The following is a 24422-nucleotide window of genomic DNA, read 5'->3' on the forward strand; positions in this document are numbered from 1 at the left end:
TTGGGTTGCCTCCCAACAAGCGTTCTTTTATTGTCACTAGCTTGACATTGAACTCCCTTTAGGGTGGTTGATGTTGGTGATGTCTCAACTTGTCACCTCTCACTGTAAGCTTTCTCTGTGTGCCTTGATGCTCAATCTCAATGTGCTCCAGAGAGAGTATTTGGTTGACAGTGTAATAATCTTTTGTTCCAAGCTGTTGATACACTAGTTGCACCTCATCACCTTTGGCAAATCCTTTAGTTGGGATTCTCTTATTCTTCCACCCCTTGTAGGCCTTTTTCTTGTTTTTCTTCTTTTTCTTCCTTGTTGGTATGCTTCCTTTGACAGTGACTTGAGCTGTGATACCTTCCTTTTTGTTTATCACCCCTGCTTCCTTTTGAATTCCTTTTTCTTCTTGCATCTGCTTGTTTTTCTGTTCTATTGCCTTGTCAGTTGATTGCCTTGGAAGGAGATCACCACTTGTTTTGCTTGTTTCTTCTTCCCTTTGTAATTCTGGAAAGACTTTCAGGATGATGCTCTCCTCATGCATCCTGAGGGTTAACTCTCCCTGCTCTATATCCACAATGGCTCTAGCAGTGGCCAGAAATGGTCGACCAAGTATTATGGAATCACTTCCATTTTCTGAAAAATCCAGGATCACAAAATCTGCCGGATAGATGAACTTGCCAACCTTAACTAAAAGGTTCTCAATCAGCCCTTTAGGATATATGACTGATTGGTCCACCAATTCCAAGGACATCTGTGTTGGTTTCACCTCCTCTATGCCAAGCTTTTTCACTAGAGAATATGGGATTAGATTTATGCTTGCTCCTAGATCGCACATCCCTTTGTTAATGAATAGGTTTCCAATAGTGCATGGTAAAAAGAAACCTCCAGGGTCTTCAAGCTTGGGAGGGAGTCCCTTTTTAATGAGTGCACTGCATTCTTCACTGAGCATTACAGTCTCCTTTTCATTCCACTGTCTCTTCTTGTTAATGAGCTCCTTTAAGAACTTGGCATATAAAGGCATTTGCTCCAATGCTTCAGCTAAAGGTATATTGATCTCCAACTTCTTGAAAGTCTCAAGAAATTTGTGGAAGTGCTGATCCTTTGTTTCTTTGTGGAATCTCTGTGGATAAGGCAGTGGTGGTGTTGAGCTCTTCTCCACTTGATGCTATTTTGGAATTGCTTCTTCCAAGATTTGCTTTCCTTTCTTCGAATTCTGTGGCTTGTTGTCTTCCTCTGTGAATTTTTCTGGAACATTCTTGGTTATCATGTCCTTGTTGATGGCTTCATCATTCTTTGTTGGCTTAGTGTCATTGTGCTTGGTTGCCCCTTGGTTACCATCTGTTAACACTTTTCCACTTCTTAGTTGCACAACCTTGCATTCTTCCTTTGGGTTGGGAATGGTGTCACTAGGTAGTGAACTTGATGGTTTTTCAACAGAAATCTTCTTGGAGATTTGTCCAATCTGCCTCTCTAGGTTCTTCATGGAGGCTTCTTGGTTCTTTGTTGTCAATTCTTGGTTCTTCATCAGTTTCTCCATGAGCAGCTCTAGATTGGTGATTCTCTGTGAGTCTTGTGAGATGGGTTGATTTTGGGGTGTTGATGGATGATGATAAGTGTTTTGGTTAGTTGGGTGGTTATTGGGTAGGTGATGGTTAGAATTGGGGTAGTTGTTTTGTGGTTTTCTGTATGAGTTTTGATTAGTGTTTGGCTGGGGGTTGTGGTTTGTGTTTTTCCAATTGTTCTGACTTGTGTTTCTTTGCCATGATTGTTGGTTTTGATTATGGTTGTCTCCCCATCTGAGGTTGGGATGGTTCTTCCAAGATGGATTGTAAGTGTCACCATAGACTTCATTTGTTCCAGGATTTTGGTTGTGCATGTATTGGACTTGCTCTTGCTGTTGCTCCTCTTGAGTTTCTTCACTTTGCACCCAAGTGGTTGGAGGTTGGCTTGTGGTGCTCACTGCTGCCACTTGCAAGCCATCAATCCTTTTGGCCATTTGCTCAAACTGTTGTTGAATCTGCTGCTGCATCATCTTGTTTTGAGCTAAAATTGAATCCACTCCTTCCAACTCCATTACTCCTCTTCTCTGTGATGGTTGGCGTTGTCTTTGATGAGCAAAGAAATATTGGTTGTTGGCCACCATATCAATGAGGTTTTGAGCTTCCTCTGTGGTTTTCATGAGTTGTAATGAGCCTCCGGCAGAGTGATCAAGAGCTTCTTGAGCTTTAAGAGTGAGTCCCTCATAGAAGTTCTGCAACTTGTCCCACTCAGTGAACATCTCTCGTGGACATTTCTGGTGCACGAAATTGCAATAACACTTTTGCAATCCCGCACAACTAACCAGCAAGTGCACTGGGTCGTCCAAGTAATACCTTGCGTGAGCAAGGGTCGATCCCACGGAGATTGTCGGCTTGAAGCAAGCTATGGTTATCTTGTAAATCTTAGTCAGGATATCAGAAATTATCAGGATTGATTGTAAGAAGCAAAAGAACATGTAATGGTTACTTGTACTGCAGTAATGGAGAATGGGTTGAGGTTTGGAGATGCTCCATCTTCCGAATCTCTGCTTTCCTACTATCTTCTTCATCAAACACGCATGTCTCCTTCCATGGCAAGCTCGTGTAGGGTCTCACTGTTGTCAGCAGCTACCTCCCATCCGCGCAGTGAAAGCTAATGCACACACTCTGTCACAGTGCTGCCAATCACCGGTTTGGTTCCCTCCCCTACCGGAATAGAATAACTCTTTTGCGTCTGTCACTAACGCCCAGTAGGTTACAGGTTTGAAGCACGTCACAGTCATTCAATCATTGAATCCTACTCAGAATACCACAGACAAGGTTTAGACCTTCCGGATTCTCTTGAATGCTGCCATCAGGTCCTGCCTATACCACGAAGATTCCAATTAAAGAACCCAAGAGATAACTACTCAATATAAGATAGAACAGAGGTGGTTGTCAGGCACGTGTTCATGGTTGAGAATGATGATGATTGTCACGGATCATCACATTCATCCGGATTAAGAACAAGTGTTATCTTAGAATGGAAGCAAGCATGATTGAATAAGAAACAGTAGTAATTGCATTAATCCATCAAGACACAGCAGAGCTCCTCACCCCCAACCATGGGGTTTAGAGGCTCATACTGTGGAAAGAACGTGTACAAAATGTTATGGGGTCATAAGGTTCTGATTACAATGTAAAAAGGTCCTATAAGTAGTAAACTAGTATCCTAAGGTTTACAGAAATGAGTAAATGACAGAAAAATCCACTTCCTGGCCCACTTGGTGTGTGCTTGGGCTGAGCAATGAAGGAAATTCGTGTAGAGACCTTTTCTGGAGTTAAACGCCAGTTCTCATGCCAGTTTGGGCGTTTAACTCCAACTTTTATTCCAGTTCCGGCGTTTAACGCTGGAATTTCTGAGGCCGGATTGCTACGCGGGTTTGGGCCATCAAATCTTGGACAAAGTATGGACTATTATATATTGCTGGAAAGCCCAGGATGTCTACTTTCCAATGCCGTTGAGAGCGCGCCAATTGGGCTTCTGTAGCTCCAGAAAATCCACTTTGAGTGCAGGGAGGTCAGAATCCAACAGCATCTGCAGTCCTTTTCAGTCTCTGGATCAGATTTTTGCTCAGGACCCTCAATTTCAGTCAGAAAATACCTGAAATCACAGAAAAACACACAAACCCATAGTAAAGTCCAGAAAAGTGAATTTTAATTAAAAACTAATAAAAATATACTAAAAACTAACTAAAAGATACTAAAAACATACTAAAAAACAATGCCAAAAAGCATACAAATTATCCGCTCATCAATTTCCTCAATAGAGCCTTATATCTTTCCCATGCTTCATATAAGTTTTCAGCCTCCAATTGAGTGAACGTTTGAACCTCAGTCTTCAACCTTAGGATTCTTTGAGGGGGATAAAATTTGGCAAGAAACTTGCTCACCAAGTCATCCCAAGTGTTAATGCTTTCTTTTGGAAAGGTCTCTAGCCATTGAGTGGCTTTATCTCTGAGAGAGAATGGAAAGAGCAGTAACTTGTAGCTATCAGGAGGTACACCATTTGTTTTCACTGTGTCACAGATTCTCAAGAAGGTAGACAAATGTTGATTTGGATCCTCCAAAGGCCCTCCTCCAAAAGAACAATTGTTTTGAACCAGAGTGATGAGTTGTGGCTTGAGTTCAAAGTTGTTTGCATTGACATTGGGGGGAAGGATGCTGCTCCCACAGTGTCTAGCATTTGCAAATGTATAGGAAGCCAAGACTCTTCGTTGATGTTGGTTATTATTGGCTCCTCCTTCTGGTTGATTGAGATCTCCTTCCATCTCTTGGAATTCCTCCTCAGATTCTTCCTCTCCAATAACGTTCTTTCCTCTTTCGGCTCTTCTTATCCTCCGAAGGGTTCTTTGGTCAATTTCAGAGAGGATAGGGGTAGATCTTCCTGTACCTGACATACAAACACCCAACAATAAACACACAGATCCAGAAAGTCAATAAAACTTCAATCTATTGCTAGAATGAGGTTTTAGTTAGTTTAAGAAAAAATTCAAACAGTTAGTGTGTTAGTAAGAATTAGATTAACAGAAAAGAAAAAGTGCTTAATCTAGACCTCCACTTCACTTAATCATTGTCAATCTATTTCAATCCCCGGCAACGGCGCCAAAAACTTGATGTGTGGAAAACGATCCAACACAAAACTCACCGGCAAGTGTACCGGGTCGCATCAAGTAATAATAACTCACATGAGTGAGGTCGATCCCACAGGGATTGAAGGATTGAGCAATTTTAGTTTAGTGGTTGATTTAGTCAAGCGAATCAAGTTTTGGTTGAGTGGGTTGTATTTAACAGAAGATAAATTGCTTGAAATGTAAAGGGAGAGGGGAAATTGCAGTAAATTAAAGAACAGGAAAGTAAAATAGACTGAATCTTAAAGAACAAGAAAGTAAATAACTGAAACTTAAAGTGCAAGAAACGTAAATTGCAGTAACTTAAATGGCAAGAAATATAAATTGCTTGAATGTAAAAGGGATTTGAGGACTGGGATTGCAGAATCTAAACAAGAGAATGTGAATTGCAACAATTAAGAGAGCAGAAATTGAATTAGAAGCAATGAGAATTCAAACAGAAAATGAAATTAAAGTGCAGCAGGGTTCACAGAAGAACCAAAAGTAAAATTGGGTCTCAGGTCTCAAGAGACTAGGTAGCAAAGCCTAGATCTCTATTTGCCTTCCTAGATCCAAGCTCACAAAGCAATTGACAAGAATTAGAAGAAGAAGCAGTAAAGAGAATGTAAATAGATTCAATTATGCAGAAAAGAATTAAAAGAGAATTTGAATGGGAATTGAGACAGAATTTCCTCAATTTCTCACACCCAAAACTCAGAAACAGAAGATTAGAAGTGCTCAGGTAAGAATGAGGAAGAAGAGAGATCAATTCTCCTCCCCAATTCTCAGAAATCTCAGTCAAGTCACCAAGAATATTCAAAAGCTCAAAATAAAAGTGAAAGTTTAAAACTCAAAAGTAAAGGTCCTAATTACATCAAACTAACTCCTATTTATACACTTTCTATTCTTGGATATTGGGATTTGGATGGGCTTTTGAATTGGTGAAGAAATGAATTAAAATGGGGTTTTAATTTGAATTTTCGGCCCAAAATGGTGGCTCCCAGGAGGCTGCCCTGCCCTTGTGGAGGGCAGGGCAGAAAATTGATGCTTGGTGCGGAAGATTGGTGCGGCTGGTGCATGCTTGGCGTGCAAAACGCTGCCCTGCCCGCGCCAAGGGCAGGGCAGAAAAATATGGTGCTGCCAGGATCGGCCACGGTGCGCGCTTGGTGCTGCCAGGGTCGAGAGTGGTGCGCGTATGGTGCTGCCAGGGTCGAGAGTTGGTGCGCCAGAATTGTTTCCTGGTGCGTCACACACAAAATGCTGCCCTGCCCTCGCGGAGGGCAGGGCAGTGTTTCCAAAATGCATTCCCGTGTTCGAACCTGGGCGGACGCACATGCTACATCATTTTCCTTGGCTTCTTGGCACGGTGATGGGTCTTAAGTCCTAGCTTCCTCATGGTCCCGTGTTCAACTCTTGTGGCATGCATGGGTGATATTTTTCCTTTGATTTTCTTCCTTGGAGAGCCCGATACTGCCCTTGTGGAGGGCAGGGCAACATTTTATTCCTCTTGGTTCCAAGGCACAAAATTGTGCTCTGCCCTTGGAGTGGGCAGGGCAGAGTTGCCTTCTCTTCTTGGTTCTCTTATGTTGCCCTCCTAGAGGGCAGTGTGCCCTTGTGGAGGGCAAACATTGCCTCCCCTTTGCATGCGGCACACTTCCTTTCTCTTTGACCACACTTTCCTGTCCTTGGGCTACACTTCTTAGGCCACGCTTTTCCTTTTCTTTTCTTTTCTTCACCTATAATAAACCAAAACAACCACTCCAAGTATTACTAAATTCAAGAGGCTTATAAATCAATTAAAATTCAATTAAAATTAGCTTAAACCTCATGATTTAACATTAATTTCATGGTGGTTGCTTGATTTAAAGAAGTTGTGCATTTTCACTCCAAATCACTTACTTAGGATGCAAGAAAGTGCATAAATGCTAACAAAACAAGTGAAATTAGCTTGAAAATTGGGTATATGATGACTTGTCATCATGGGGTCTTCTTGGGAACTTCCTCTGGTACACGGAATCGTGATCTCACACACTTTCTTCACAGCTCCTCGTAGCTGACCAGCAAGTGCACTGGGTTGTCCAAGTAATACCTTACGTGAGTAAGGGTCGATCCCACGGAGATTGTCGGCTTGAAGCAAGCTATGGTCATCTTGTAAATCTCAGTCAGGCAGATTCAAATGGTTATGGGATTTTGATAATTAAAAGATGAATAAGACATAAAATAGGATAGCGATACTTATGTAATTGATTGGTAGGAATTTCAGATAAGCATATGGAGATGCTTTGTTCCTTTTGAATCCCTGCTTTCCTACTGCTTTCATCCAGTCATGCGTACTCCTTTCCATGGCAAGTTGTATGTTAAGGGATCACCGTTGTCAATGGCTACCATCCATCCTCTCAGTGAAAATGTTCTGACTACGGGTTACATAGGGTTAATCATCTGTCGGTTCTCGATCGTGTCGGAATAAGATCCAATGATCCTTTTGCGCACTATCACTGCACCCAGCACTCGCGAGTTTGAAGCTCGTCAAAGTCATCCCATCCCAGATCCTACTCAGAATATCACAGATAAGGTTTAGACTTTCCAGATCTCAAGAATGCTGTCAATTGATTCTAGCTTATACCACGAAGACTCTGATCTCATGGAATGGAAGGCTCTGTTGTCAGGAAAGGCAGCCATGCGTCGTTGACCAAGAGGCCAAGAGATATACATTCAAGCTTGTTTTCAGGTAGAACGGAAGCAGTTGTTAGGCACACGTTCATAAGTGAGAATGGTGATGAGCACATTCATCATGTTGAAGTGCGAATGGATATCTTAGAACAAGAATAAGCTTGAATTGAATAGAAAACAGTAGTAATTGCATTAATTCATGCGGTGTAGAAACTTCACCATTAAAAATACATAAGTGATGAGCGGATAATTTGTACGCTTTTTGGCATTGTTTTTAGTATGTTTTTAGTATCTTTTAGTTAGTTTTTATTATATTTTTATTAGTTTTTAGTTAAAAATCACTTTTCTGGACTTTACTATGAGTTTGTGTGTTTTTCTGTGATTTCAGGTATTTTCTGGCTGAAATTGAGGGATCTGAGCAAAAATCTGATCTAGAGACTCAAAAGGACTGCAAATGCTGTTGGATTCTGACATCCCTGCACTCGAAGTGGATTTTCTGGAACTACAGAAGCCCAATTGGCGCGCTCTCAACGGCGTTGGAAAGTAGACATCCTGGGCTTTCCAGCAATATATGATAGTCCATACTTTGCCCAAGATTTGATGGCCCAAACCGGCGTTCAAAGTCACCTCAAGAAATTCCAGCGTTAAACGCCGGAACTGGCACCTAAATGGGAGTTAAACGCCCAAACTGGCATAAAAGCTGGCGTTTAACTCCAAGAAGAGTCTCTACACGAAAATGCTTCATTGCTCAGCCCAAGCACACACCAAGTGGGCCCGGAAGTGGATTTTTATGTCATTTACTCATCTCTGTACACCCTAGGCTACTAGTTTTCTATAAGTAGGACCTTTTACTATTGTATTTTCATCTTTGGATTATTTTTAGATCCTTTGATCATCTTTGGACATCTAGTTCTTAGATCACTGGGAGGCTGGCCATTCGACCATGCCTAGACCTTGTTCTTATGTATTTTCAACGGTGGAGTTTCTACACACCATAGATTAAGGTGTGGAGCTCTGCTGTACCTCGAGTATTAATGCAATTACTATTGTTCTTCTATTCAATTCCACTTGTTTTTGTTCCAAGATATCACCTGTTCTTCAACTTGATGAATGTGATGATCCGTGACACTCATCATCATTCTCACTTATGAACAAAGTGACTGACAACCATTCTTGTTCTACAAGCATACGAGGCTTAGTGAATATCTCTTGGATTCCTGGTACACGATGCATGGTTGATCGCCTGACAACCGAGTGCTCGCCTGACAAACGAGCCAGCCATTCCGTGAGATCAGAGTCTTCGTGGTATAGGCGAGAACTGATGGCGGCATTCAAGAGAATCCGGAAGGTCTAACCTTGTCTGTGGTATTCTGAGTAGGATTCAATGATTGAATGACTGTGACGTGCTTCAAACTCCTAGCAGGCGGGGCGTTAGTGACAGACGCAAAAGGATCGATGGATTTTATTCCGGCCTGACCGAGAACCGACAGCTGATTAGCCATATGCTGTGACAGAGCATGGGAACATTTTCACTGAGAGGATGGGAGGTAGCCACTGACAACGGTGAAACCCTACATGAGCTTGCCATGGAAAGGAGTAAGAAGGATTGGATGAAAACTGTAGGAAAGCAGAGAGATGGAAGGAAAGGCATCTTCATACGCTTGTCTGAAGCTCTCACCAATGATAAACATAAGTATCTCTATCTTTATCTTTATGCTTTATTCGTTTATCACTATACCCAATTGAGTCTGCCTAACTGAGATTTACAAGGTGACCATAGCTTGCTTCATAGCAACAATCTCCGTGGGATCGACCCTTACTCGCGTAAGGTTTATTACTTGGACGACCCAGTGCACTTGCTGGTTAGTTGTGCGAAGTTGTGTTTATGCCATGGTATTGAGCACCAAGTCTTTGGAGCCATTACCGGGGATTGTTTTGTGTATTAAAAAGTAGTGATCACAATTTCGTGCACCAATAAGTGATAATGGTGTTCATTTATTTTGGCCCCAGAGGGGGAACCAGAATAACCAAGACGTCTAATACAATGAGAAAAAGTAATATTTATACTAAAACTAGTAGCAAGGGTTTACAGAAATTGAGTAACTAAGGTAGATAGTGCAGAAATCCACTTCTGCAGAACACTTAGTGTGTGCTTGGGCTGAGCATTGAAGCTTTCACGTGCATAGGCTTTTCTTGGAGTTAAACGCCAGCTCTGGTGCCAGTTTGGGCGTTTAACTCCAGCTTTTAACGCTAGAAAAGGGTCTCTGACCGGCGTTTTGATGCCAATTTGGGCCATCAAATCTCGAGTAAAGTATGAACTATTAAACATTGATGGAAAGCCCAAGATGTCTACTTTCTAACGCAATTGAGAGCGTGCCAATTGGGCTTTTGTAGCTCTAGAAAATCCATTTCGAGTGCAGGGAGGTCAGAATCCAACAGCATCTGCAGTCCTTTTTCAGCCTCTGAATAAGATTTTGCTCAGGTCCCTCAATATCAACTAGAAAATACCTGAAATCACAGAAAAACACACAAACTCATAGTAAAGTCCAGAAATGTGATTTTTGCATAAAAAATAATTATTATATGCTAAAAACTAACTATATCATACTAAAAACTACCTAAAAACAATGCCAAAAAGTGTATAAATTATCCGCTCATCACAACACCAAACCTAAATTGTTACTTGTCCCCAAGCAACAGAAAACAAAATAGAATAAAAAGAAGAGAATATACAATGAATTCCAAAATATCAATGAAGCTTAGCTCCAATTGGATGAGCGGGACTAGTAGCTTTTTGCTTCTGAATAGTTTTGACGTCTCACTTTATCCTTTGAAGTTCAGAATGATTGGCATCTCTAGGAATTCAGAATTAAGATAGTGTTATTGATTCTTCTAGTTCAGTATGTTGATTCTTGAACACAGCTACTTTATGAGTCTTGGCCGTGACCCTAAGCACTTTGTTATCCAGTATTACCACCGGATACATAAATGCTACAGACACATAACTGGGTGAACCTTTTTAGATTGTGACTCAGCTTTGCTAAAGTCCCCAGTTAGAGGTGTCCAGAGTTTTTAAGCATACTCTTTTTGCTTTGGATCACGACTTTAACCACTCAGTCTCATGCTTTTCACTTTGTCCTTCATGACACAAGCACATGGTTAGGGACAGCTTGATTTAGCCGCTTTGGCCAGGATTTTATTCCTTTGGGCCCTCCTATCCATTAATGCTCAAAGCCTTGGATCCTTTTTACCCTTGCCTTTTGGTTTAAAGGGATATTGCCTTTTCTGCTTGCTTCTTCTTTTTCTTTCTTTTTCGCCATTTTTTTTCGCTGCTTTTTCTTGCTTCAAGAATCAATTTTATGATTTTTCAGATTATCAATAACATTTCGCTTCTTTCATCATTCTGTCGAGAGCCAATAATTTTAGCATTCATAAACTTCACTATAAAGGTTGTTGAGTCCTAATCTTAGCTTTAACTCTGTGATAGTTGTTCTTATAGGAATTTACCTTAGAAATTATATATGAGTAGTAGGAATTAGTATATCTATTTTGATTTTATCTCCAATTAAGATATAATTTATTTTTCTCATCATCATCAAACATGAATAAAATAGTAGATTTTTAGAATAAAGAGGCAATAAATTTTTTCGAGTTCTTAATAAGGAAAATTATAATTATTTATATGTGGTGGCAATACTTTTTGTCTTCTAAATAAATGCCTGAACAGTGCATATTTTTTATATTGAATTTTATGAATGTTAAAATTGTTGGCTCCTAAAAGAATGATGAACAAGAGAAACATTATTGCTGATCTGAAAAATCATGAAATTGATTCTTGAAGCAAGAAAAAGCAGTAAAATAAAAGCAAAAGAGGTAGAAAAAGCCAATAGCCCTTTAAACCAAAAAGCAAGGGTGAAAAGGATCCAAGGCTTTGAGCATCAATGGATAGGAGGGCCCAAGGAAGTAAATCCAGGCCTAAGCGGCTAAATCAAGTTGTCCCTAACCATGTGCTTGTGGCATGCAGGTCCAAGTGAAAAGCTTGAGACTGAGTGGTTAAAGCCGTGATCCAAAGCAAAAGAGTGTGCTTAAGAACTCTGGACACCTCTAATTGGGGACTTGAGCAAAGCTAAGTCACAATCTGAAAAGGTTCACCTAGTTTTGTGTCTGTGGCATTTATGTATCCGGTGGTAATACTGGAAAACAAAGTGTTTAGGGCCACGGCAAGACTCATCAAGTAGCTGTGTTCAAGAATCAACATACTAAACTAGGAGAATCAATAATACTATCTGAATTCTATGTTCCTATGGATGCCAATCATTCTGAATTTCAAAGGATAAAGTGAGATGCCAAACCTGTTCAGAAGCAAAAAGCTACTAGTCCCGCTCATCTAGTTAGAATCTGAGCTTCACTTAAAACTCTGAGATACTATTGCTTCTTGATTTCTTTTTATCCTATTTTATTTATCTAGTTGCTTAAGGACAAGCAATAGTTTAAGTTTGGTGTTGTGATGAGCGGATATTTTATACGCTTTTTGGGGGTAATTTCATATAGTTTTTAGTATGTTTTAGTATATTTCTATTAGTTTTTAGGTAAAATTCATATTTCTGTACTTTACTATGAGTTTGTGTGTTTTTCTGTGATTTCAGGTATTTTTTAGCTGGAATTGAAGGAGCTGAGCAAAAATATGATTTAGGTTACCTCCCTGCACTCGGAATGGATTTTTCGGAGCTACATGAGTCCAATTGGCACGCTCTCAATTGTGTTGGAAAGTAGACATCCAGGGCTTTCCCGCAATATATAATATTCTATACTATGCGCGAAGATAAATGATGTAAAACTGGCGTTAAACGCAAGTTCTATGTTGCATTCTGGTGTTGAACTCCAGAAATAGGTTGCAAGTTGGAGTTGAACGCCAGAAACAGGTTACAACCTGATGTTTAACTCCAGAAACAGCCCAGGCACGTGAGAAGCTCAAGTCTCAGCCCCAACACACACTAAGTGGGCCCCAGAAGTGGATTTCTGCACTATCCATCTTAGTCTACTCATTTTCTGTAAACCTAGGTTACTAGTTTAGTATTTAAACAACTTTTAGAGACTTATTTTATACCTCATGACATTTTAGATCTAAACTTTGTACTTTTTGATGACATGAGTCTCTAAACTCCATTGTTGTAGGTGAGGAGCTCTACAGCGTCTTGATGAATTAAGGCAATTATTTCTGTTTTCACTTCAAAGATGCTTGTTTCTATCTAAGATACTGATTCGTACTTAATCGTGATGAATGTGATGATCTGTGACACTCATCACCATTCTCAACCCATGGACGTGTGCCTGACAACCACCTCCGTTCTTCATTAGATTGAATGAGTATCTCTTAGATTCCTTAATCAGAATCTTCTTGGTATAAGCTAGAATCCATTGGCAGCATCCTTAAGAATCCGAAAGGTCTAAACCTTGTCTGTGGTATTCTGAGTCAGATTTAGGGATCGGATGACTGTGATGAGCTTCAAACTCGCGAGTGTTGGGTGTAGTGACAGACGCAAAAGGATCAATGGATCCTATTCCGACATGATCGAGAATCGACAGATGATTAGCCGTGCTTTGACAGAGCATTTGGACCATTTTCACTGAGAGGATGGGAAGTGGCCGTTGACAACAGTGACGCCCTACATACAGCTTGCCATGGAAGGAGCCTTGCATGTTTGAAAGTAAGAAAGCATTATGTTGTAGGAATTCAGAAGACAAAGCATCTCCAAAACTCCAACATATTCTCCATTATTGCGTAACAATTAAATATTTTATGCCCTTTCACTTTTTACAATTGAAACTAAAGAACCCTATTGGTATCTTGACTAAGAATAATAAGATAACCATAGCTTGCTTCAAGCCAACAATCTCCGTGGGATTCGACCCTTACTCACGTAAGGTATTACTTGGACGACCCAATGCACTTGTTAGTTAGTTGTGCGGAATTACATAGTGTGAGTGTAATTTTCGTGCACCAAAGGTTCCATGGAATCTCTATGGTCTCTGTATGAGCCTCAGATTCCATTGGTTCCTCAAAGGGGAACTCCTTTTTGTTCAGAGGACATCCCATGAGGTTTTTCTCACTGGGAATCATGTCCTCCTAACTCTCTCCAGGTTCGGCCATGTTGGCCATGGTTATGGCCTTGCACTCTCTCTTGGAATTTTCTTCTGTATTGCTTGGGAGAGTCCTAGGAGAAGTTTCAATAACCTTTTTACTCAGCTGACCCACTTGTGCCTCCAAATTTCTAATGGAGGACCTTGTTTCATTCATGAAACTTAGTATGGTCTTAGATAGATCAAAGACTATGGTTGCTAAGCTAGGACGGCTCTGCTCAAAGTTCTCTGTCTGTTGCTGAGAAGATGATGGAAAAGGCTTGCTATTGCTAAACCTATTTCTCCCACCATTATTGTTATTGAAGCCTTGTTGAGGCTTCTGTTGATCCTTCCATGAGAAATTTGGGTGATTCCTCCATGAAGAATTGTAGGTGTTTCCATAGGGTTCTCCCATGTAATTCACCTCTTCCATTGTAGGATTCTCAAGGTCATAAGCTTCTCCTTCAAAGGAGGCTTCTTTAGCACTGCCAGATGCAGCTTGCAATCCAGTCAGATTCTGAGAAATCATATTGACTTGCTGAGTCAATATTTTGTTCTGAGCCAATATGGCATTCAGAGTATCAATCTCAAAAACTCATTTCTTCTAAGTTGTCCCATTGTTTACAGGATTTCTTTCAGAAGAGTACATGAACTGGTTCTTTACAACCATTTCAATGAGTTCCTGGGCTTCTGCAGGTATTTTCTTTAGATGAATAGATCTGCCTGCAGAATCATCCAATGATATCTTGGATAACTCATACATACCATCATAGAAGATACCTATGATGCTCCATTCTGAAAGCATGTTAGAAGGATACCTTCTGATCAATTGCTTGTATCTTTCCCAAGCTTCATAGAGGGATTCACCTTCCTTCTGCTTGAAGGTTTGAACTTTCACTCTAAGCTTACTCATATTTTGAGATGGAAAGAATTTAGCTAAGAAGGTGTTGACCAGCTTTTCCCAAGAGTTCAGGCTGTCTTTAGGTTGTGAGTTCAACCATATACTAGCTCTGTCTTTTACAACAAAAGGGAAAAGCATAAGTCTGTAGACCTCAAGATCAACTCTATTGGTCTTAACAATGTCACAGATTTGCAAGAATTTAGCCAAGAACTGATGAAGATCTTCCAATGCAAGTCCATGAAACTTGCAATTCTGTTGCATTAGAGAAACTAATTGAGGCTTAAGCTCAACGTTGTTTGCTCCAATGGCAGGAATAGAGATGCTTCTCCCATAGAAGTCAGGAGTTGGTGCAGTAAAGTCACCAAGCACCTTCCTTGCATTGTTGTTATTGGGTTTGGCCATGGCTGTTTTATCTACTTCCTTTTCAAAATTTTTTGTCAGGTCCTTTTCAGAGTGTTGTGCTTTAGCTGCTCATAGCTTCCTCTTCAAGGTCCTTTCAGGTTCAGGATCAGCTTCAACAAGAATGCATTTGTCCTTGTTCCTGCTCATATGAAAGAAAAAGAAACAAAGAAGGTATGGAATCCTCTATGCCACAGTATAGAGATTCTTTGATGTGTCAGAGGAAAAGAAGAATAGAAAGATGAGGTAGAGAGAAGAATTCGAACTTATAGAGAGGGAGGGGGTCCGAATTATTAAAGGAGGATAAGTGTTAGTGATTAAATAGAAAGAGATGAGAGAGAGTTTTTGAAAATTAAAAGATTTTTGAAAAAGTGGTTAGTGATTTTCGAAAATTGGTTAGTGGTTAGGTGGTTTTGAAAAAGATAAGAAATAGTGATTAGTTGAAAATGATTTGAAAATAATTTTGAAAAGATAAGAAGTTAGAAAAAAATTTGAAATCAAATTAAAAGAGATATGATTGAAAAAAAAATTGATTTTAAAAAGATATGATTTTAAAAAAAGATATGATTGAAAAAATATGATTGAAAAAGATTTTAAAAAAGATTTGATTTGTAAAATTAATGACTTGACTAACAATAAATTAAAAGATATGATTCTAAAATTCAAATATTGAACCTTTCGTAACAAGAAAGTAACAAACTTGAAATTTTTGAATTATAACATTAGTTGTTAGCAAGGATTTTCAAAAATTTTAAAAGAAAAATGAAAAAGATTTGATTTTGAAAAAGATATGATTGGTAAGAGAGGATATGAAAAAGATAAGATTTGAAAAAATAGTTTTAAAACTTGAAAATTTGAAAAAGATTTGAATTGAAAGCAAAATTACCTCCTTGGTGTTATTTTGGCGTTAAACGTATCCATTCTGGCGTTTAACGCCCACTTCGCTACCTTCTTGGGCGTTAAACGCCCAGCCATGTACCCTGGCTGGCGTTTAAACGCCAAAAATCCTTCCTTACTGGGCGTTTTTCTAAACGCCCAGCTTTTCCTCTGTGATTCCTCTGCTGTATGTTCTAAATCTTCAATTCTCTGTATTACTGACTTGAAAAGATATATTTTTGTTTTTTTTTAATTTTTAATGATGAGAGAGAAAAACAACAAAATGAAATTAAACATGAAAAACTAAGATCAAACAAGGTATGCATGCAAGAACACTTTGAATGTCAAGATGAACATCAAGAACACTATGAAGGTCATGATGAACATCAAGAACATATTTTTTAAAATTTTTAAGAAAAGAAAGACATGCAAAGACACCAAACCTAGAAGTTTTCATACTAGAGACACTAACAATTTGAGAATGCACATGAGAAACAACAAAAGACACAAAACAAGAGAATTTAAAGATCAGACAAAGAAAATCATGAAGAACAACTTGAAGATCAATGAAGAACACAATGCATATATTTTCGAGGGTAAAGTACTAAATTGGTCCCCTAGGTTTGGGCGTAATTCTGTTTTGGTCCTTAAGGTTTAAAGTGTTCTATTTGAATCCAAAAAAGTTTCATTTAGCATCAATTTAGTCCCACAGTGAGATCAAAATTAAATAATTAATAAAATGTCCTATGGTGGACGAAATTGTGATCACATCAATATAGCATCAATGTATTTATTGTAGAATTGTGGAACTTAGGATTTTTGGTATGAGTGGGCACAATTCCGTTCAACTAACCAGCAAGTGTACTGGGTCGTCCAAGTAATACCTTACGTGAGTAAGGGTCGAATCCACAGAGATTATTGGTTTGAAGCAATCAATATTTATTTTATTAGTCTTAGTTAGGATGTCAACAAGGTTTATTTGGATTAAAAGTGAAATTACCAGATTTGATTAGAGGAGTAAAAGAGAACAATAGAGTTACTTGTTGTGCAGTAATGGAGAATATGTTGGAGTTTTGGAGATGCTTTGTCCTTTGACTTCAACTCTTCCTTGGAATCCTCTTCTCACACGCAGGTTCTATCCATGGCAAGCTCTATGTAGGGTGTCACCGTTGTCAATGGCTACTTCCCATCCTCGCAGTGAAAGCTAATGCTCACGCACTCTGTCACAGTACGGCCAATCACCGGTTGGTTCCCGCTCCTACTGGAATAGAATCCCTCTTTTGCGTCTGTCACTAACGCCCAGCAGGTTAAAGTTTGAAGCACGTCACAATCATTCAATCCCGGAATCCAACTCGGAATACCACAGACAAGGTTTAGACTTTCCGGATCCTCATGAATGCCGCCATCTATCCGGCTTATACCACGAAGATTCTGTTGGGGAATCTAAGAGATATTCATTCAATCTGATGTAGAACGGAGGTGGTTGTCAGGCACACGTTCATGGGTTGAGGAAGGTGATGAGTGTCACGGATCATCACCTTCTCCACAGTTAAGCGCGAATAAACATCTTAGATAAGAACAAGCGTGTTTGAATGGAAAACAAAGGAATTGTATTAAATCATCGAGACGCTGCAGAGCTCCTCACCCCCAACAATGGAGTTTAGAGACTCATGCCGTCACAAAGTATGGAATTCAGATCTGAAAATGTCATGAGGTACAAGATAAGTCTGTAAAAGTTGTTTAAATAGTAAACTAGTGACCTAGGTTTACAGAAAATGAATAAACTAGGATAATTGGTGCAGAAATCCACTTCTGGGGCCCACTTGGTGTGTGCTGGGGCTGAGACTAAAGCTTTCCACGTGTAAAGGCCTTTCTTGGCGTCAAACTTCAGATTATGACGTGTTTTGGGCGTTCAACTCCGGATCATGACGTTTTTCTGGCGTTTAACTCCAGACAGCAGCATGTACTTGGCGTTTAACGCCAAGTTACGTCGTCTATCCTTGCGCAAAGTATGGACTATTATATATTGCTGGAAAGCCCTGGATGTCTACTTTCCAACGCCGTTGAGAGCGCGCCAATTGGACTCCTGTAGCTCCCGAAAATCCATTTCGAGTGCAAGGAGGTCAGGATCCAACAGCATCAGCAGTCCTTTTTCAGCCTAAGTCAGATTTTTGCTCAGCTTCCTCAATTTCAGCCAGAAAATACCTGAAATCACAGAAAAATACACACACTCATAGCAAAGTCCAGAAATATGATTTTTGCCTAAAAACTAATAATAATTAACTAAAAACTAATTAAAACATGCTAAAATCTACATGAAATTACCCCCAAAAAGCGTACAAAATATCCGCTCATCACAACACCAAACTTAAACTGTTGCTTGTCCTCAAGCAACTAGATGAATAAAATAGGTTCTAACAAAATTTAAGAAGTAATATATATTTTAGAGTTTTAAATGAAGCTCAGATTCTTATTAGATGAGCGGGGCTTGTAGCTTTTTGTCTCTGAACAGTTTTGGCATCTCCCTGTATCTTTAGAATTTCAGAATAATTGGCATCCTTAAGAACTCAGAATTCAGATAGTATTATTGACTCTCCTAGTATAGTATGTTGATTCTTGAACACAGCTACTTATGAGTCTTGGCCGTGGCCCTAAGCACTTTGTCTTCCAGTATTACCACCGGATACATAAATGCCACAGACACATAACTGGGTGAACCTTTTCAGATTGTGACTCAGCTTTGCTAGAGTCCCCAGTCAGTGGTGTCCAGAGCTCTTAAGCACACTCTTTTGCTTTGGATCACGACTTTAACCACTCAGTCTCAAGCTTTTCACTTGGACCTTCATGACACAAGCACATGGTTAGGGACAGCTTGATTTAGCCGCTTAGGCCTGGATTTTATTTCCTTGGGCCCTCCTATCCATAGATGCTCAAAGCCTTGGATCCTTTTTACCCTTGCCTTTTGGTTTTAAGGGCTGCTTGGCTTTTATTCCTTTTGATTGTAATTCTGCTTTTTCTTGCTTCAAGAATCAATTTCATGATTTTTCAGATCATCAATTATTTTTCGTGTTCCTCATCCTTTCAGGAGCCAATATTCATCAAATTCAAAATACAATTTATGCACTGTTCAAGCATTCATTCAGAGAACAAAAAGTATTGCCACCACATATAATTAATTATAAATTTTATTATTAAGAACTCGAAAAATATAGATTACTTCTTTATTCTAAAATAAAATCTACTACTTTATTCATGCCTGATGATGATGAGAAAAATAAACTATAGCTTAATTGGAAATAAAATCAAAATAGACATACTAATTACTACTTAATATCTCCTAAGGTGAATTTCAAATAAAAAAAACGCTATCACTAAATTAAAGCAGGAAAATTGGAACTCAGCAACCTTTTGTTTTGAGGAAGGAAGTGTTCCTCTAATCTCTGGGGTGTTGTTCAAGGATTAATTTTTGGCGCTTCAGCTCCCTTAGATCACGCCCTTGCTCCTCCTGTTCTTTGAGCAGTTTGCAAAGCATGCTACTTTGATTATTCTGTTCTTCCTTTATTTGATCCATAGCTTCTTGCAATCTGGAAATAGAGGCTTCAAGATGTTCCCAATATTCGAATTGAGGCAATTCTGGGAGAGCTTCTTGTGCTCTCTTCCTGGTTGAATCATCTTGTTGCTGTCTGACCATTGATATTCCAGTAATTGGCTTTTCAACTGGGATGTACTCTGTTATTCCCATCTTCACTCCGGCATCTTTGTAGAGCATAGAAATTAAGCTTGGATAGGCCAATCTGGCGTCTTTAGAGTTCCTGTTTGCTACTTTGTATAGCTCACATGAGATCAGCTGATGGACTTCTACCTCTTTTCCCAACATGATGCAGTGAATCATGACAGCTCTTTTGATGGTTACTTCAGAATGGTTGCTGGTGGGCAATATGGAACGCCCTACGAAATCCAGCCAGCCTCTGGCTACTGGTTTTAGATCCTCCCTTTTTAGTTGAACTGGGTCGCCAGTTGTGCTGGTAGTCCACTTGGCTCCAGGGATGCATATATCCTCCAGAATCTTGTCCAACCCTTTATTGACCTTCATCATTCTCTTATTAAAGGAGTCTGGGTCGTCTTTTAGTTGAGGAATCTTGAATATCTCCCTGATCCTGTCAGGATTGGTATGAATGATCTTTCCTCTGACTACAGTTTTATGATCAAAGATAGCAGCTCCAACGATTCTTTGCCTTTCTGTCTGCCATAGATTAGCATAGAACTCTTGAACCATGTTTCTTCCCACTTTTGTTTCAGGATTGGCTAGAATTTCCCAATGCCTGTTTCTGATTTGCTCTTGGATCTCCGGATATTCATCTTCTTTCAAATCAAATCTGACTTCCGGGATCACTGATCTGTGACTCATTATTTTATAATAATGATCTGAATGTTCTTTAGATAAGAACTTCCCTTGATTCCAAAGTGGCTTTGGAGTGCTTTCTTTCTTGCCCTTTTGGGTGGGTTGCTTTCCTCTTGGGGCCATGAATTTGATGATCACGGATATCCACACCAAACTTAGAGCTTTGCTTGTCCTCAAGCAAAAAGAGAAGAAAGAAGAGGGATAGGAGGAGAGCAGTGTGGAGTGGTGATGATGAGGAGGGCGCCGAACACAAGATATAGGGAGGGGGGGTGGGGAATTTTTCGAAAAATAAGAAAGAGATAAGATAGAAGATATAATTTTAAAAGATATAATCAGAAAAAGATATAATTTAAAAAAAAAGGAAGATATGAATCATAATTTAAAAGATAAATTTGAAATTTAATTTTGAAGAGGATTTTTAAAAGGAATAATTGATGTGTTGGAAACAAATTTGAAAAGATAATGGCTTGAATTGGAAAGCCATTTGGCCTTCTGGATTAAGATATATGTAATATTTTTGAAAAAGGGATTTTAGAAATTAGGATAAAAACTTTTGGAATTGAAAGAAATAATTTAAAATATGTTTATGCAAGAAATCATGAATTGAAACATAAAAAATTTGAAAAATTGTAAAAAAAATGAAAATTTACCTCCTCCCACCATCCTGGCGTTAAACGCCCACATGGTGCATGGTTTGGGCGTTTAACGCCCATGTGATGCTTCTCCTGGGCGTTCAACGCCCATGTGATGCTTCTTTCTGGCGTTGAACGCCAGGAAGTCCTTCTTTACTGGGCGTTTTTCTAAACGCCCAGAATGCTAGCAGATTGGCGTTAAACGCCCAGAAGGTGCATCTTTCTGGCGTTTAACGCCCAGAAGATGCTCCTTTCTGGCGTTTAACGCCCAGATGGCTACCCTTACTGGCGTTAAACGCCCAGTGGGAGCTTCTTTTGGGCGTTTAACGCCCAAAGTATTTCTTACTGCCTTTTTCACGCCAGTGAGCTTCCAAATTTCCCTGTAACTCTTGTGACTTCAACCATATGTTATTTCACCTTTGAAGATACTTGAACTTAAACCTGTAAAGAAAGAAAATTTATTTAATTAGTAAATAACTTAGGAAATGGCTGGGTTGCCTCCCAGCAAGCGCTTCTTTAATGTCATTAGCTGGACTGTTACTGAGTTTTTAATTAAGTCTCAGTCTTGAGCACTCTTGCTCAAAATTGCCTTCAAGATAATGTTTGACTCTTTGTCCATTAACAATGAATTTTTTATTTGAGTCACTATCCTGAAGCTCTATGTATCCATATGGTGATACGTTTGTAATGACATATGGACCTCTCCACCGGGATTTTAATTTCCCAGGGAATAATTTGAGCCTTGAATTAAATAACAGAACTTTCTGTCCTGGCTCAAAGACTCTGGATGACAATTTCTTATCATGCCATCTTTTTGCTTTGTCTTTGTAAATTTTTGCATTTTCGAAAGCATTGAGTCTAAATTCCTCTAGCTCATTCAACTGGAGTAATCGTCTTTCTCCAGCTAACTTGGCATCAAGGTTCAGGAATCTGGTTGCCCAGTAGGCCTTGTGTTCCAGTTCCACTGGCAAGTGACATGACTTTCCATACACAAGCTGGTATGGAGAGGTCCCTATAGGGGTCTTAAATGCTGTTCTGTATGCCCACAGAGCATCATCCAAGCTTCTTGCCCAATCCCTTCTACGGTTAATTACAGTCCGTTCCAGGATTCTTTTGAGTTCTCTATTTGAGACCTCAGCTTGCCCATTAGTTTGTGGATGATATGGAGTAGCCACCCTGTGGTTGACTCCATAACGTACCAGAGCAGAGTAAAGCTGTTTATTACAGAAATGAGTGCCCCCATCACTGATTAACACTCTAGGGACACCAAATCTGCTGAAGATGTGTTTCTGGAGGAATTTTAACACTGTTTTAGTGTCATTAGTGGGTGTTGCAATAGCCTCCACCCATTTGGATACATAATCCACTGCCACCAGAATATAAGTGTTTGAGTATGATGGTGGGAAAGGTCCCATGAAGTCAATGCCCCATACATCAAACAACTCAATCTCTAAGATTCCTTGTTGAGGCATGGCATAACTGTGAGGTAGGTTGCCTGATCTTTGGCAACTGTCACAATTAAGCACAAATGCTCGGGAGTCTTTATAGAGAGTAGGCCAGTAGAAGCCACTTTGGAGGACTCTGGTGGCTGTTCGCTCACTTCCAAAATGTCCTCCATACTGTGATCCATGGCAATGCCAAAGGATCTTCTGTGCTTCCTCTTTGGGCACACATCTACGGATTATTCCGTCTGCACATCTCTTAAAGAGATATGGTTCATCCCAAAGATAGTACTTTGCATCTGTGATTAATTTCTTTGATTGCACCCTACTGTACTCTTTGGGTATGAATCTCACTGCCTTGTAGTTTGCAATGTCTGCAAACCATGGCACTTCCTGGATGGCAAACAGTTGCTCATCCGGAAAGGTTTCAGAGATCTCAGTGAGAGGGAGGGACGCCCCTTCTACTGGTTCTATTCGGGACAGGTGATCTGCTACTTGATTTTCTGTCCCTTTTCTGTCTCTTATTTCTATATCAAACTCTTGCAGAAGCAACACCCATCTGATGAGTCTGGGTTTTGAATCCTGCTTTGTGAGTAGATATTTAAGAGCAGCATGATCAGTGTACACAATCACTTTTGATCCTACTAAATAGGATCTGAATTTGTCAATGGCGTAAACCACTGCAAGTAGCTCTTTTTCTGTGGTTGTGTAATTCTTCTGTGCATCATTTAGAACACGGCTAGCATAGTAAATGACGTGCAGAAGCTTGTCATGCCTTTGTCCCAATACTGCACCAATGGCATGGTCACTGGCATCACACATTAATTCAAATGGTAATGTCCAGTCTGGTGCAGAGATGATTGGTGCTGAGACCAATTTAGCTTTCAGGGTCTCAAATGCCTGCAGACACTCTTTATCAAAGATAAATGGCGTGTCAGCAGCTAGCAGGTTGCTCAGAGGTTTGGCGATTTTTGAAAAATCCTTTATAAACCTCCTATAGAATCCTGCATGCCCCAGAAAGCTTCTGATTGCCTTAACATTAGCAGGTGGTGGTAATTTTTCAATTACTTCTACCTTAGCTTGGTCCACCTCTATCCCCTTGTTCGAAATTTTGTGCCCAAGGACAATTCCTTCAGTCACCATAAAGTGACATTTTTCCCAGTTTAAAACCAGGTTAGTCTCTTGGCATCTTTTCAGAACAAGTGCTAAATGGTTAAGGCAGGAGCTAAATGAGTCTCCAAATACTGAAAAGTCATCCATGAAGACTTCCAGGAATTTTTCCACCATATCAGAGAAAATTGAGAGCATGCACCTCTGAAAGGTTGCAGGTGCATTGCACAGGCCAAATGGCATCCTTCTGTATGCAAATACTCCAGATGGGCATGTGAATGCCGTTTTCTCTTGATCCTGGGGATCCACTGCAATTTGATTATAACCTGAATATCCATCCAGGAAGCAGTAGTATTCATGACCTGCTAGTCTTTCTAGCATCTGGTCTATGAATGGTAAAGGAAAATGATCCTTTCTAGTGGCTGTATTGAGCCTTCTGTAATCAATGCACATACGCCACCTTGTAACTGTCCTTGTAGGAACTAGTTCATTTTTTTCATTGTGAACCACTGTCATGCCACCTTTCTTAGGGACAACTTGGACAGGGCTCACCCAGGGGCTGTCAGAAATAGGATAAATAATCCCAGCCTCTAGTAATTTAGTGACCTCCTTCTGCACCACTTCCTTCATGGCTGGGTTCAGCCACCTCTGTGGTTGGACCACAGGCTTGGCGTCACCTTCCAATAGGATTTTATGCATGCATCTGGCTGGGCTAATGCCCTTAAGATCACTGATGGACCACCCAAGAGCTGTCTTGTGTGTCCTTAGCACTTGAATTAGTGCTTCCTCTTCCTGTGGTTCTAAGGTAGCGCTTATAATTACAGGAAAGGTATCACCTTCCCCCAGAAATGCATATTTCAGGGATGGTGGTAATGGTTTGAGTTCGGGTTTTGGAGGTTTCTCCTCTTCTTGAGGGATTTTCAGAGGTTCTATTATCTTCTCTGACTCCTCCAAATCAGGCTGAACATCTTTAAAGATGTCCTCTAGTTCTGATTCCAAACTCTCAGCCATATTGACTTCTCTTACCAGAGAATCAATAATATCAACACTCATGCAGTCATTTTGGGTGTCTGGATGTTGCATTGCTTTGACAACATTCAACTTGAACTCTTCCTCATTGACTCTCAAGGTCACTTCCCCTTTTTGGACATCAATGAGGGTTCGGCCAGTTGCTAGGAAAGGTCTTCCTAGAATGAAAGTTGCACTCTTGTGCTCC

The sequence above is a fragment of the Arachis stenosperma genome, chromosome 6 (genome assembly GCF_014773155.1).
Source record: "Arachis stenosperma cultivar V10309 chromosome 6, arast.V10309.gnm1.PFL2, whole genome shotgun sequence".
Lineage (NCBI taxonomy): Eukaryota > Viridiplantae > Streptophyta > Magnoliopsida > Fabales > Fabaceae > Arachis > Arachis stenosperma.